Below are 12,501 nucleotides of genomic sequence, written 5' to 3'. Positions count from 1 at the left end.
CTGCTTCTGCCCAAAAACTTCTAGGTAACTTGCTTTCTTGCAACAAAGTCCTTGCTGTCTCTTGCAGTGACCTATTCTTGCGTTCCACCACACCATTTTGTTGTGGAGTCCTTGGAGCCGAGAATTCATGTGATATTCCTCTTTCTTCACAGTAAGTAATAAAGTCTTTTTGGAATTCACCACCTCGATCACTCCTTATTCCTACAAGCTTTGTATTGAGCTTATTCTCAAGTAATTTAATTAGTTTCTCAAACTCATTAAAAGCAGCATCTTTAGTTCTAAGAAACAATACCCATGTAAAACGAGAATAATCATCAACAATTACAAAACCATATTGCTTACCTCCTATACTTTTATAAGCTTCTGGACCAAATAAGTCTAAATGTAAAAGTTATAAGGGTTTAGAAGTAGATACCATTTTCTTTGCTTTGTGAGTACTTCTAATTTGCTTGCCTAATTGGCATGCCGAACACACCTCAGTCTTGACATACTTGATTTTGGGTAAACCTCTGACTAGCTTCTTCTTTGAAAGCTTGTTAAGTAAGTCCATGTGAGCATGACCCAATCTTCTATGCCAAACATAAGGATCAGTGTCTATTGCAGCAAGACAGCAAGTATTTTCTGCAACTCAAAGTCCAAAATATATATATTTCCTTCCTTTCTAGCAACTAGGGGGACTTTGTTAGTACCAATAGTAATAATACACTTATCAATACCAAAGTTAACAGTATGACCATCATCATATAACTGACTTATGCTAAGCAGATTATATTTAAGGCCTTTAACATATTGAACTTTATCAATTGAAATGTGTTTATTACCTATTTTACCTTTGCCAAGAATTTGAAGAGTTTTGCTATCACCAATAGTCACTCTTCCACCCTTTTTTATCTGAAGACTCAAGAATTGTGCTTTGTCTCCACTCATATGTCTAGTACATCCGCTATCTAAAATCCATTGAGTTGATTTGACTCGAGCGGCAAGACACATCTACAAAACAAATAAAACAACTCAACCTTTTGGTACCCAAAGTTTGTTGGGTCCGACATGGTTAGTAGATAAAACATATAAAACATGTAAATCAGATTTCTTTATCCATTTTTGGATAAATCTAGGTGATTTAACTCTGCCAGCCTGATGATGGTAAGCTGTCTTTGTTCTGCCATTCTGATCATAGTAAGCTGTTTTCTGTTTGTTTCCTCCATGATATGATTTTTGTCCATTCTGAACTTTGCAATGCTTTTCAAGATGCCCTTTCTTTCCACATCTGTTGCATATCTTCCAAGGCATAGCATAATCATAGGGTATCCCATGTTTTCCTTCATATCTTAGAGTTTTATCCTTCTTGTTTGCATTCATTCCAATTCCTTCTCTGACCAATGGAATATTTGTGTTGTTCATCATAGATTTGAGACTTTCTTCTCCTTGAACAAACGATCCCATGCCCTTTTTCAGATCCTCCACTTCCTTTGTAAGCAGATCAATCTTTTCAGCTTGCTGACTTATGATTTCAGCTTGCTGAGATGGTTCTTCTGCTTGATTTGAAGGTGTTGCATCTATTGATTCTCTGAGTTTGAACATCTCCAAACATTCATCCCTTGCTTCAATCTCCTTCTTTAACTCTGTGATCTCCATTAATTGAGTCTTGTTTCTTTTGAGGAGAATTTTGTTGAAGTTTTCCACATGACTAACTTTAGCTTGAAGATCCTTGATTTCAGCCTCTTTGTCAGCTTGTGTAGGTACCTTCTTGTCAATCCAAGTATCTACTTTGCTCATCAAATCTTGAACCATAGTCTTGAGATAATTATTCTTCTCTTTTAGCTTGCTATTTTTAGCTTTAAGAGAATAATATTCACCCATAGATACATTCTTACATTCCTGCATGGTTAGTGGTTCCAAAACAATATTTTCAGAAGATAAATTATATTTACAAGAGTTTACCTCACTCTGATCTTCTTCTGAATCACTATCTAGGTATCCACTTTCTGAATTTCCTCGAACAGAATCATCATCAAGTCCAACTAGGGCAAGATTGACCATGTCTCCACTTGAATCATCACTGGAAACCGAGTCATCATCACTCCAAGTCATTAGAGCTTTAGCTTTCTTCTTATCCTTGAAGACATTTTGTTGTTTTGACTTCAATTTGTAGCAGTCCCGCTTATAATGGCCTGGCTTTCCACATTCAAAGCATGTCTGATCTTTAGAATCCTTGTTGGGCTTCTTGTTGTTGGAAAATCTGCCTTTATCTCTTTTCAGCTTGTTCTTCTTCTCGATCATCTTTCTGATCTTTCTGGATATTAAAGCTAGTTCTTCGTCTGACTCATCTTCAGATTCCAGTAAGCTATCATTAGTGTGAAGAGCTAATTGCTTCATTTGAGCAACTGGAGCTTGCATAGAACTTGATTGGCTTTCCTTGATTTTGCTTTCAAATTGTTCCAATTCTGCAAAAACAGCCAATTGATCCATAATATCTATAGTTGGAGAGGATTCTAGAGCTGTTACCTTTGGTTCATAGATAAATGGCACAGCACTAAGTATCTTCATGTTGATTTCCTCTTGTGGGATATGTTTGCCAAGCTGCTTTAAGGCATTCATATTTGTAAGTCATATGTCATAGCCTATTTGTATATTCGAGGATTCAACTCAACTCAAATAAGAATGTAATAAGTAAATAGTGGATCTACCGTCAGAGAGATCTCGCAAAATAATATCTGTCAAAGGATTCAGAAACAATGTTCATCTACAGACTTGAGGAGTTAATTCACTGGAAGAAGTTCAAGAAGTTGATCATGCCTCAGTGATATAAATCAAGATCGTGGATTTAATCAAGTGACAGAGATCTCGTCAGGGTATCAATAAATTACAAGGATTTAATCTGAAGAAAATCAAAGTGTCAAAGTCAAGACATGAAGAAACGTCACGGAAGTTAGTCACTCATGAACCAGACAGTACATCGAGTGTCAACGTTGAAGTGGTGGAATTGATTCATAATTTTCAGTGATTTTCAGAAGATTTGCAGAAGAATGGTTGCTGCTCAAGACTAGAATTAATTCTCTATTAATTAATTAAGTCATCTAATTTAATTAAGAAAATAAATTATATCTGCGAAGAATAATTTATTTATTAATTGAATTAATTGATTAATTAATTCTGAATTAATTCTAGGAATTTTCAGAAGTTTAATTGGATTAAATTCAAGCATTAAATCAGCAAGACAATTGAAAATGAACTAGCATGACAATCAGGATTGTCATACCGATTGTCATGCTAGGCCATATTCAATTGTCACACCGAAAGTTACTCTAGGAGGATGATTGTCTTGCTAGTTCATTCTGATTGTCTTGCTAGTTCATTCAGATTGTCTTGCTAGTTCATTCAATTGTCTCACCGAAAGTCTTGCCAGCTATAGGATTGTCATGCCAAGTCAATTCTATTCGTTTGTTGATTTAAAAAGAAGCAGAGAAGCAGCAACTTAATATTGAGAACACAGAAGTCAAGAAACAAGGCAGAAAAGAAAATCAAGAAGAAATATTTCATCTTTTCATCTGCATACTTCAAGATTAAATTTCTAGATTGTAAAGTTAAATCCAATCCACTAGAAATCTTTATCTTGCTCTTGTGTATCAATCTAGCGGATTAAAATCCCTAGAACTTAATCTCAAATCGCGTTTAGCATTTGATTCTAATTATTGCAAAAATAGAAAAAGTTCATGTCGAATTTATTCTAGATTTGTGATAATTGATTTGAGATTAATACCTTGTAATCGATACAGTTGTTGTAACACATTTCAAGTTTAATAATATTTTTATTTAACTTGAATTTTGTTTCACATTTTTTATTCCGCATTTTATTCGATTATTTGGTACTGTTTGTATTCAACCCCCCTTCTACAAACACATTGGGACCCAACAATTGGTATCAGAGCCTTCTGATTAACGAACAAATCAAGATCCTAGACTTTTGTGATTTTTCAACTCCTTGAATTTTTATTTATTCAAAAATTCATAATGACTTCACATAAAGTTGGAACCGTTAAAATTCCACAATTTGATAAAGAGAATTATATCATGTGGAAGAAGAAGATGCTATTATTTTTACAAGTTGCAAATCCCAAATATTCAAACTTGTTAAAGAAGGGTATAAAAACTCCGATGATTATTGAACCGGAGGTAATAATAGATGGTGTGGTGACTACTGAAGCTAGAACCTATCCAAAAGAGCCTGAAGATTTTACTCCTGCTGAGAAGGAAGAAACCTCCTTGGATGCCAGCCTTCAATTAATATTAATTGATTCCCTTGATCCCTTGATGAACAGACATGTGATGAACTGTAAAAATTCCAAACACATGTGGGAAACTATTGAGGTGATTAATGAAGGCACAGAGGAAGTTAGGGAGAACAAGTTGGAAATCCTAACCTCTGAATATGAACATTTCAAATCAAATCCAGGAGAAGGAATTACTGAAGTGTTTGAGAGGTACAATGCGTTGATCAACAACCTGAACATCAATGGAAAGTATTATTCAATCAGGGAGGTCAACAAAAAGTTCCTTTTAACACTGCCAGCTCATCTTGAACATAGAATCACTGCCATTAGAGAAGCTAGAGATCTGAGTGAGATTTCTTTGGACAGGCTCTATGGAGTGTTAAAAACTTATGAGTTGGAGCAGATTCAACAGAAGGAAGTCTACGGGAAGGATAGAATGGTCAGCACATCTAATGCACTTGTAGCTGAAGGTCAACAACAACAACAATCTCAACAGTTAGAAAGAATGGTACAGTTTTCCAAGGGTGAGGAAAATGAGTTAGTAGCAGAATATGATCCTCCTACTACAAATCAATCAAGTGATGATTTTTATTCCTTGGAAGAGCTGGAGCAATTGGAAGATGAATCAATGGCCCAAATTGTCAAGAGATTCTCCCATGTCAGATTCAGGAGGAATCCCAAGCTTAAGTACAAGTCCAACTACAACAAATTCCAGAAAGGTGGATCTTCATCCTTTAACACCAGCAGTGGTGGATACAAAACAGGGATGGTTGATCGGAGCACCATCAGATGCTATAACTGTAATGAGTTGGGACACTTTGCCACAGAATGTAGGAAGCCAAAGCAAGTAAGAAAGAACTCTGAAAGGGCTTATCTGGCAAAGGGAAGAAGCTGGGATGATACTGACAGTGAAGATGAAGATGAAGGAAATCTTGCTCTTATGGCTATTGATGGAAAAGCTTCATCGTCAAGAATAGAGGTAAAACTTTCTGATGCTGAAATGGTTTATCATCTAAGAGGTAACTTAGATTGTGCACGTCGTGATAATGAACTGTTAAGTTTACAGATCACAGACCTTGAGAAAGAGGTCAATGAATTAAGACTTGTGCACATTAATCAAGACAAATTAAAAAAACAGGTATTTTTTCTAGAGAATAGAGTTGACTGTTATAGAAAACTCGAAACTATTCTCAAAGACAAGATCACCGGTCTTGAGACTAAGGTTAGAGCCTACTTCAATTCTTGTTCGAAGGCTAAAGAGTTCTACAGTAAGCAAGCTGTTAATCAAACATCTGGAATAGGTTATGATTACAATGCTGCTATTGGAGAATTAGGCATAAACTCCCCTCCTCATGTCTGTGCTAAAGGGAGGGAAGTACCACATGTGCTTAAGGGTGTTGATGAACCCCTCTATAAAGCATCAATTGCTGAACCATTTGATGCGACCTCTTCTGTTATTCAAGAAGAAATACGTGCTGAGGATCATGCTTATGAGAAGATTGTTTCCAAGTCAAGTGAGTCGAAAGTTCCAGTCAAAATTGTGAAAGCAACTGAGACTAACTCAGACACACATGAGTTGGATAACAATAATGCCATGTCTACCATGCATAAATTGCCTGCTGTTAATCACTCTCATAAAGCATGTGGTGTTGCTAATTGTATGTCTTGTGCTTTTAATATGATGTATGCTTATTTTAATGGTAAGCATGTGTCTAATGATAAGACTACTCCTCGTCAGCATGTGAATAACAAGAAGCATGATAGGTCTAAGACTGCTAGTCCTTCTAAGGCTAGAAAGGAGACATTTGTGCCTAAGCTTAAACATAAATTTGTTAAGGCTGTTTACAAGGTCAAATGTTCAGTCATTGAGAAAGTTGAGATAATTAAAATTAAAAATGTTGTTTTGCCTGATAAAGGACAGTTCTATAAGTATGCCGGGCCCAACCAAGTTTGGGTTCCGAAGAAGGTCTAATCCATTTGAAGTGCAGGGCATTAAACAGGTGTAACCGGTAGTGTGGATTCTTGACAGTGGATCATCAAGACATATGACCGGAGATAGAGCCCTGCTATCAAATGTGGATTGAGAAAGCTGGCCCCCTGATTACCTTTGGAGATAACAGCAAAGGTTTATCTGAGGGATATGGCTGTTTGCAAGCTGGGAATGTTATCATTGTAATTTTTGTATATTGTGCTAGGTTATTATCAGGAAGCAGTATCTAACATATAGCACCAGTGACGAGACTTGAGAATATTACGACATATCAGGCACTTGCTGCACATTACACTTGGAATTGTACTCTAGTAAGATGTGTACAAGTGTACTCCTGGTTGGTGAGTTAAAAGAGGAAGTCAGTGCACCACAGTTCATGGACTTTGCAGCTGCAGATCTATTGGACTATGCAATCTCTTCTTCACAATCTCACTTCAGGTTGGTATGAACTAGTATACTGCTCAAGCAATCGTCAAGGACATGGTATGGCACTCTAACTGCAGTTACAATTTTATATGAATAAGTAGAGTCGTCATATTTATAACTCTCTTATCACTAAGCACAATCATATTGTTTTATATGTGCAGTGGTATATTATTATGCAACATAACAATTAGTATCTAAAGTACTTGACAAGTATCGGTCAATGATATCTTGTTAACATTATGTTGCAGATATTTGTAAGCTTTTGATATGAATGAGAATTACTTAGACTCTACCCTAAGTGATCAATGTTTTATCAAAAACTCATTCATATTGAAAAACAAAATCAAACTTCTTTCTACATTAGTGATTTCTTATTTCATGTAAAATCTTTTGAAATCACTATTGTAAATCATTTTCTCTCTATTACCATATGTTCTGTGTTACAGGTTCAGTCTCCAATGACTTTCTTTCATTGACAGTCATGAGGTTGAAAACCCACAACGTCTATCCCAGACTGTAAAGACAAACACAAAAACAGAACCAACCAACACTCTCTTACCACTAAATATAATATGAATGAGCGTGAGGGAGATAGTGCCTAGTGCACCACATAAGGAAGGTTCTGTAGTCAACCCAGTGGCTCTGTCTCATATATAGATGAGTAGTATTTAAACCGAGACAACTGCTAGCCCCCATACATCTCAAAAAGATGTAATGGCTGAAAAGGCACAAAAACAGTTACTAGATTCATTCTCTCAACAGGGTGAGTCTATTGAATTTTGCCTATCGGCCAAGGTATCCGATGTAGTGTCACCACTTCAAACATAATCAATTCTTGATGCACAAGGAGAGGTTACACACACAAAGGATGAGTTGACGGAAACAAGAGTTTCGACCATTTTAAGGTCAGATTCGATTGTTCAAGGTTCGTTAGTGGACCAATTGCCTTTACAGGTGTTAGGAGAGGATACTGATCCAAAAGCCATATGTCAGTGGTCAGTGTCTACCTCCCCAGGCTTAAATCCCCTGGATGCATCTGCGGATAGTGGATCTGACATAGGTGCAGATCGGCAACTTGTTGACAATGATTCAGATATTACCTGATAAGTCACAAGGAAATGTCTTCACAGACATTAGAAGGGAACTTTGATCTTTATGCTAAATTCGTTGGATCATTGTTTACCTTCCCAGAATTCAAATCTGGAACCCTAAAAGGGAAACTAGCAACTTGTAAATTATGACTCAGATTCATCTGACGAGTTTAACAAGGATGGGGATTTGCGAACTCCCATTGCACCACCTGTGACCTCCTTAAGGATGGCTAAGGTGATTTTCCTTGCAGGTACAGCTGGATTATGGAGCTATGAGAGAAGAGTGATACACTTGTGAGAATGAGTGTAAACACGAGTGGAGAGAAGAGTGAAACACATGTGAGGTACACTAAACAGGATCACACACTCACAGTGAGGAAGAAAAAGAAACTACTTGTTATTTCTTTTCCAACCAAGTGAATATGAGAACTCCTTCAGACGACGGCATACATTCTTTCTTTAAGGGGGAGATAAAAGCTTAAGTAATAGTTTGGAAGATTCCTCAACTAAGGGGGAGAAATAGCAGGGAGGAAGAAAAAGATCCTACATGTACACTACACCACACCATTGTTGTTTGTAACTACGGATCCTATTGTACGGGAGAGGTGGTAAACACAAGGTGATTTCCTAGTAAGGGAAGAAGCTGTTAGGGGAGTACCATTGGTTTTTATCTGCGGATCCTATTGTACGGGAGAGGTGGTAAAACGAAGGTGATCTTCTTTAATCAGTTGATTCTCATAGGGGGAGAAGCAAGAGATATGGGCTTCTCAACAGGAAATGTGGTTGTACAAATGAAGATGGAACTACTTGAAGATATGTTCAGTCTAGAGGAACATCTACTTGGAATCTGGAAAATGTTAAATCTCATCCAGAACTTTTCTGCTATTTACTTTGCATGTATGTTTATATCTTTTTCTTATTTGTTAGTTGAGTTATCCTCTAGGTATTTGTGTGTTATTGTCTAACAAACAAATAGGGGGAGATTGTAAGTCATATGTCATAGCCTATTTGTATATTCGAGGATTCAACTCAACTCAAATAAGAATGTAATAAGTAAATAGTGGATCTACCGTCAGAGAGATCTCGCAAAATAATATCTGTCAAAGGATTCAGAAACAATGTTCATCTACAGACTTGAGGAGTTAATTCACTGGAAGAAGTTTAAGAAGTTGATCATGCCTCAGTGATATAAATCAAGATCGTGGATTTAATCAAGTGACAGAGATCTCGTCAGGGTATCAATAAATTACAAGGATTTAATCTGAAGAAAATCAAAGTGTCAAAGTCAAGACATGAAGAAACGTCACGGAAGTTAGTCACTCATGAACCAGACAGTACATCGAGTGTCAACGTTGAAGTGGTGGAATTGATTCATAATTTTCAGTGATTTTCAGAAGATTTGCAGAAGAATGGTTGCTGCTCAAGACTAGAATTAATTCTCTATTAATTAATTAAGTCATCTAATTTAATTAAGAAAATAAATTATATCTGCGAAGAATAATTTATTTATTAATTGAATTAATTGATTAATTAATTCTGAATTAATTCTAGGAATTTTCAGAAGTTTAATTGGATTAAATTCAAGCATTAAATCAGCAAGACAATTGAAAATGAACTAGCATGACAATCAGGATTGTCATACCGATTGTCATGCTAGGCCATATTCAATTGTCACACCGAAAGTTACTCTAGGAGGATGATTGTCTTGCTAGTTCATTCTGATTGTCTTGCTAGTTCATTCAGATTGTCTTGCTAGTTCATTCAATTGTCTCACCGAAAGTCTTGCCAGCTATAGGATTGTCATGCCAAGTCAATTCTATTCGTTTGTTGATTTAAAAAGAAGCAGAGAAGCAGCAACTTAATATTGAGAACACAGAAGTCAAGAAACAAGGCAGAAAAGAAAATCAAGAAGAAATATTTCATCTTTTCATCTGCATACTTCAAGATTAAATTTCTAGATTGTAAAGTTAAATCCAATCCACTAGAAATCTTTATCTTGCTCTTGTGTATCAATCTAGCGGATTAAAATCCCTAGAACTTAATCTCAAATCGCGTTTAGCATTTGATTCTAATTATTGCAAAATAGAAAAAGTTCATGTCGAATTTATTCTAGATTTGTGATAATTGATTTGAGATTAATACCTTGTAATCGATACAGTTGTTGTAACACATTTCAAGTTTAATAATATTTTTATTTAACTTGAATTTTGTTTCACATTTTTTATTCCGCATTTTATTCGATTATTTGGTACTGTTTGTATTCAACCCCCCTTCTACAAACACATTGGGACCCAACAATATTTATTTGGAATCTAGCTTGACTTTCTCGAATAGTTTCTCCGTCTTGAAGCTTGAAATTTCCAAACTCATTCATTAGTTTACTCAATTTCACCTTTCTTAAACTCTTGGATCCTTCGTGATACAATTCCAGAGTATCCCATATCTCTTTAGCTGATTTGCATGAAGAGACTTTATCACATTCACTAGGACATAACTCATTCATGAGAGAATTCCTAGCCTTTCCATTGAAGTTGTATTTGATTAGTTCAGCCTCTGTGAGATCATCAACGTCTTTCACTTTGCCTTCTTTGTCCTTGAACTCAAAAGGACCCTTCTGAACAACTCTCAAAGCGAGTGGCTCCTTGGATAGATACACTTCCATGCGACCTTTCCACCAGTTATAGTTTTCTGTACCAAGCAAGAGAGGTGCTCGGTAATCTAAGGTTCCTTCGGGATATTTGTCAGCCATTTCGATCGAATACTATTCCTGTTACAGAAAGATTAGTATACCAAAGCTCTGATACCAACTGAAATTACACCTAGAGGGGGGGTGAATAGGTGATTATGGCTAACTAGGATTACTTTTAAATTTTACCCGATAATAGCTTACTGAGATTTTACCAACTGAACTATAATCTGACAATGATAGTAAGCTGAGATGACTAAATGCAATGCAGAAAATAATGTGCAGGAAAGTAAATAGAACACACAAGAATTTTAGCCAGGTTCGACCCCTAAGCCCCTATGGTCTACGTCCTGGTCCCTTACCAACTTGGTAAGAGAATATATTATTGATCAATGAAGGTTACAACTACAAGATACAACAATATATCTCCCTTTATCCCAGCTGCTGATAATGGCTTGCTGAAACCCTGTTTAAGAACCTGCTCTCTAAGTACTATACTACCCCGTAGTACAAACTCCTCTAGCAAGTACCACTAAACCCTTGTTTCCCTAGCCAACTTATCCAGCAACTAATCAATACAATTGAACAATACAAATCAGTGATAAAGCTTATAACTCAAACTATAAACTCTCTCTAAGATGAAACACGTGTATATATTTAGAGCTCGAGAGTATTTTTTAAATCAATAAAGATCAGGAGTTGTATGTGTTCTTGCTTGCCAAATCGTCCCCATAAAACTGCAAGAAAACCTCTTATATAACCACACATTAACATTTGAAACCTTCTCAACAACTTACAACGGCTAGAATCCAATTCTACCGTTTAAGATCATTAGGATGGTTTCCAACGTTCATGTGTACGTTAGATAGAAGAGAAAGAAAGATGTTCAACGTACAGAAAATATCTCTTCTATTAAGTAGAGGATAAAACGTTTTAATCAGTAGATAGAAGATAGAGTTTGAAAGAAAAACAAACTCCTATTCTTTAGGAAATCAATTTGAATGATTAAAAACGATTTATAATTGAGCTCTATATATATAATGCACGTATATTTATTAGAGAAGTCCTTACAACTGATATATATGAAGATCCTATAAAATCTCCATGAAATTCGACTTCCTTGTTGAATCTGGACTGTGCATCTTGGCTTGCTGTTATTCTGACAATCGTGATCATAGCTTGCTGAAATAGATTACTGTCTTATGATAGCTTGCTGTCATGATACTTAAACAGCAATGACATTAAGCTTTTATATCCTGCAAACATTCTCAAATAACAACATGATGGCTTGCTGTGTTGTGATCATCAAAATTAAGGATTTACAAATAAAATATTCTAAATATCACATAATATGTATACATATTTTTTTTAATTATATATATTTTTCCTAAATCTTCTCGAGTTTGATCAAAAAATTGAAAGTTGATGGAATTTGCACATTTCTATTTTCTTAAGTGTGTTTGTATCAATATTTCATAATTTCTCGGTTTTAGTAATGACTTTGAAAAAAAATACTTTATATTTTATTGTTATTGTACTTTTAAACATACTTTTATTAGATTTATATTTCAATTTTGAATTGTAATAATTTTGATTTGTTTGTTTATTTTTATAGCTTTCTGATATTTATTTAGGATTTTCATTTAAAATAATTGTGTATTATAAATGATTAGAAATGACCTTATGCTCACGACCAAACGATTTAACGATATCATTTTAGTTACCTTATACTAAATATATATAGATATAATGTCTCTTGAAATTTTATTTTATTTTTCAAAAATATTATGTTTATTAATTTAGTATTATGTTTTAATTTATTTAATTTTAATATTAGTAATATATATTTAAATTATTATTACATATTCAATTGTTAACCTGTAATAATAAAAATAATTGATAATGATGCTATGTATTTAAGTATTTGTTTTTTTTATTAATTTAGCTTGTATTCCATTTTCATATATCATTTTGTTGATGATATGTATTTAAGTATTAGATTTATTATTATTTTAGCTTGTATTCTATTTTTATATT

This window comes from Apium graveolens, chromosome 3, assembly GCF_009905375.1.
Source record: "Apium graveolens cultivar Ventura chromosome 3, ASM990537v1, whole genome shotgun sequence".
Classification (NCBI taxonomy): domain Eukaryota; kingdom Viridiplantae; phylum Streptophyta; class Magnoliopsida; order Apiales; family Apiaceae; genus Apium; species Apium graveolens.
The sequence above is the reverse complement of the archived record's forward strand: the minus strand, read 5'-3'. Positions refer to the sequence as shown.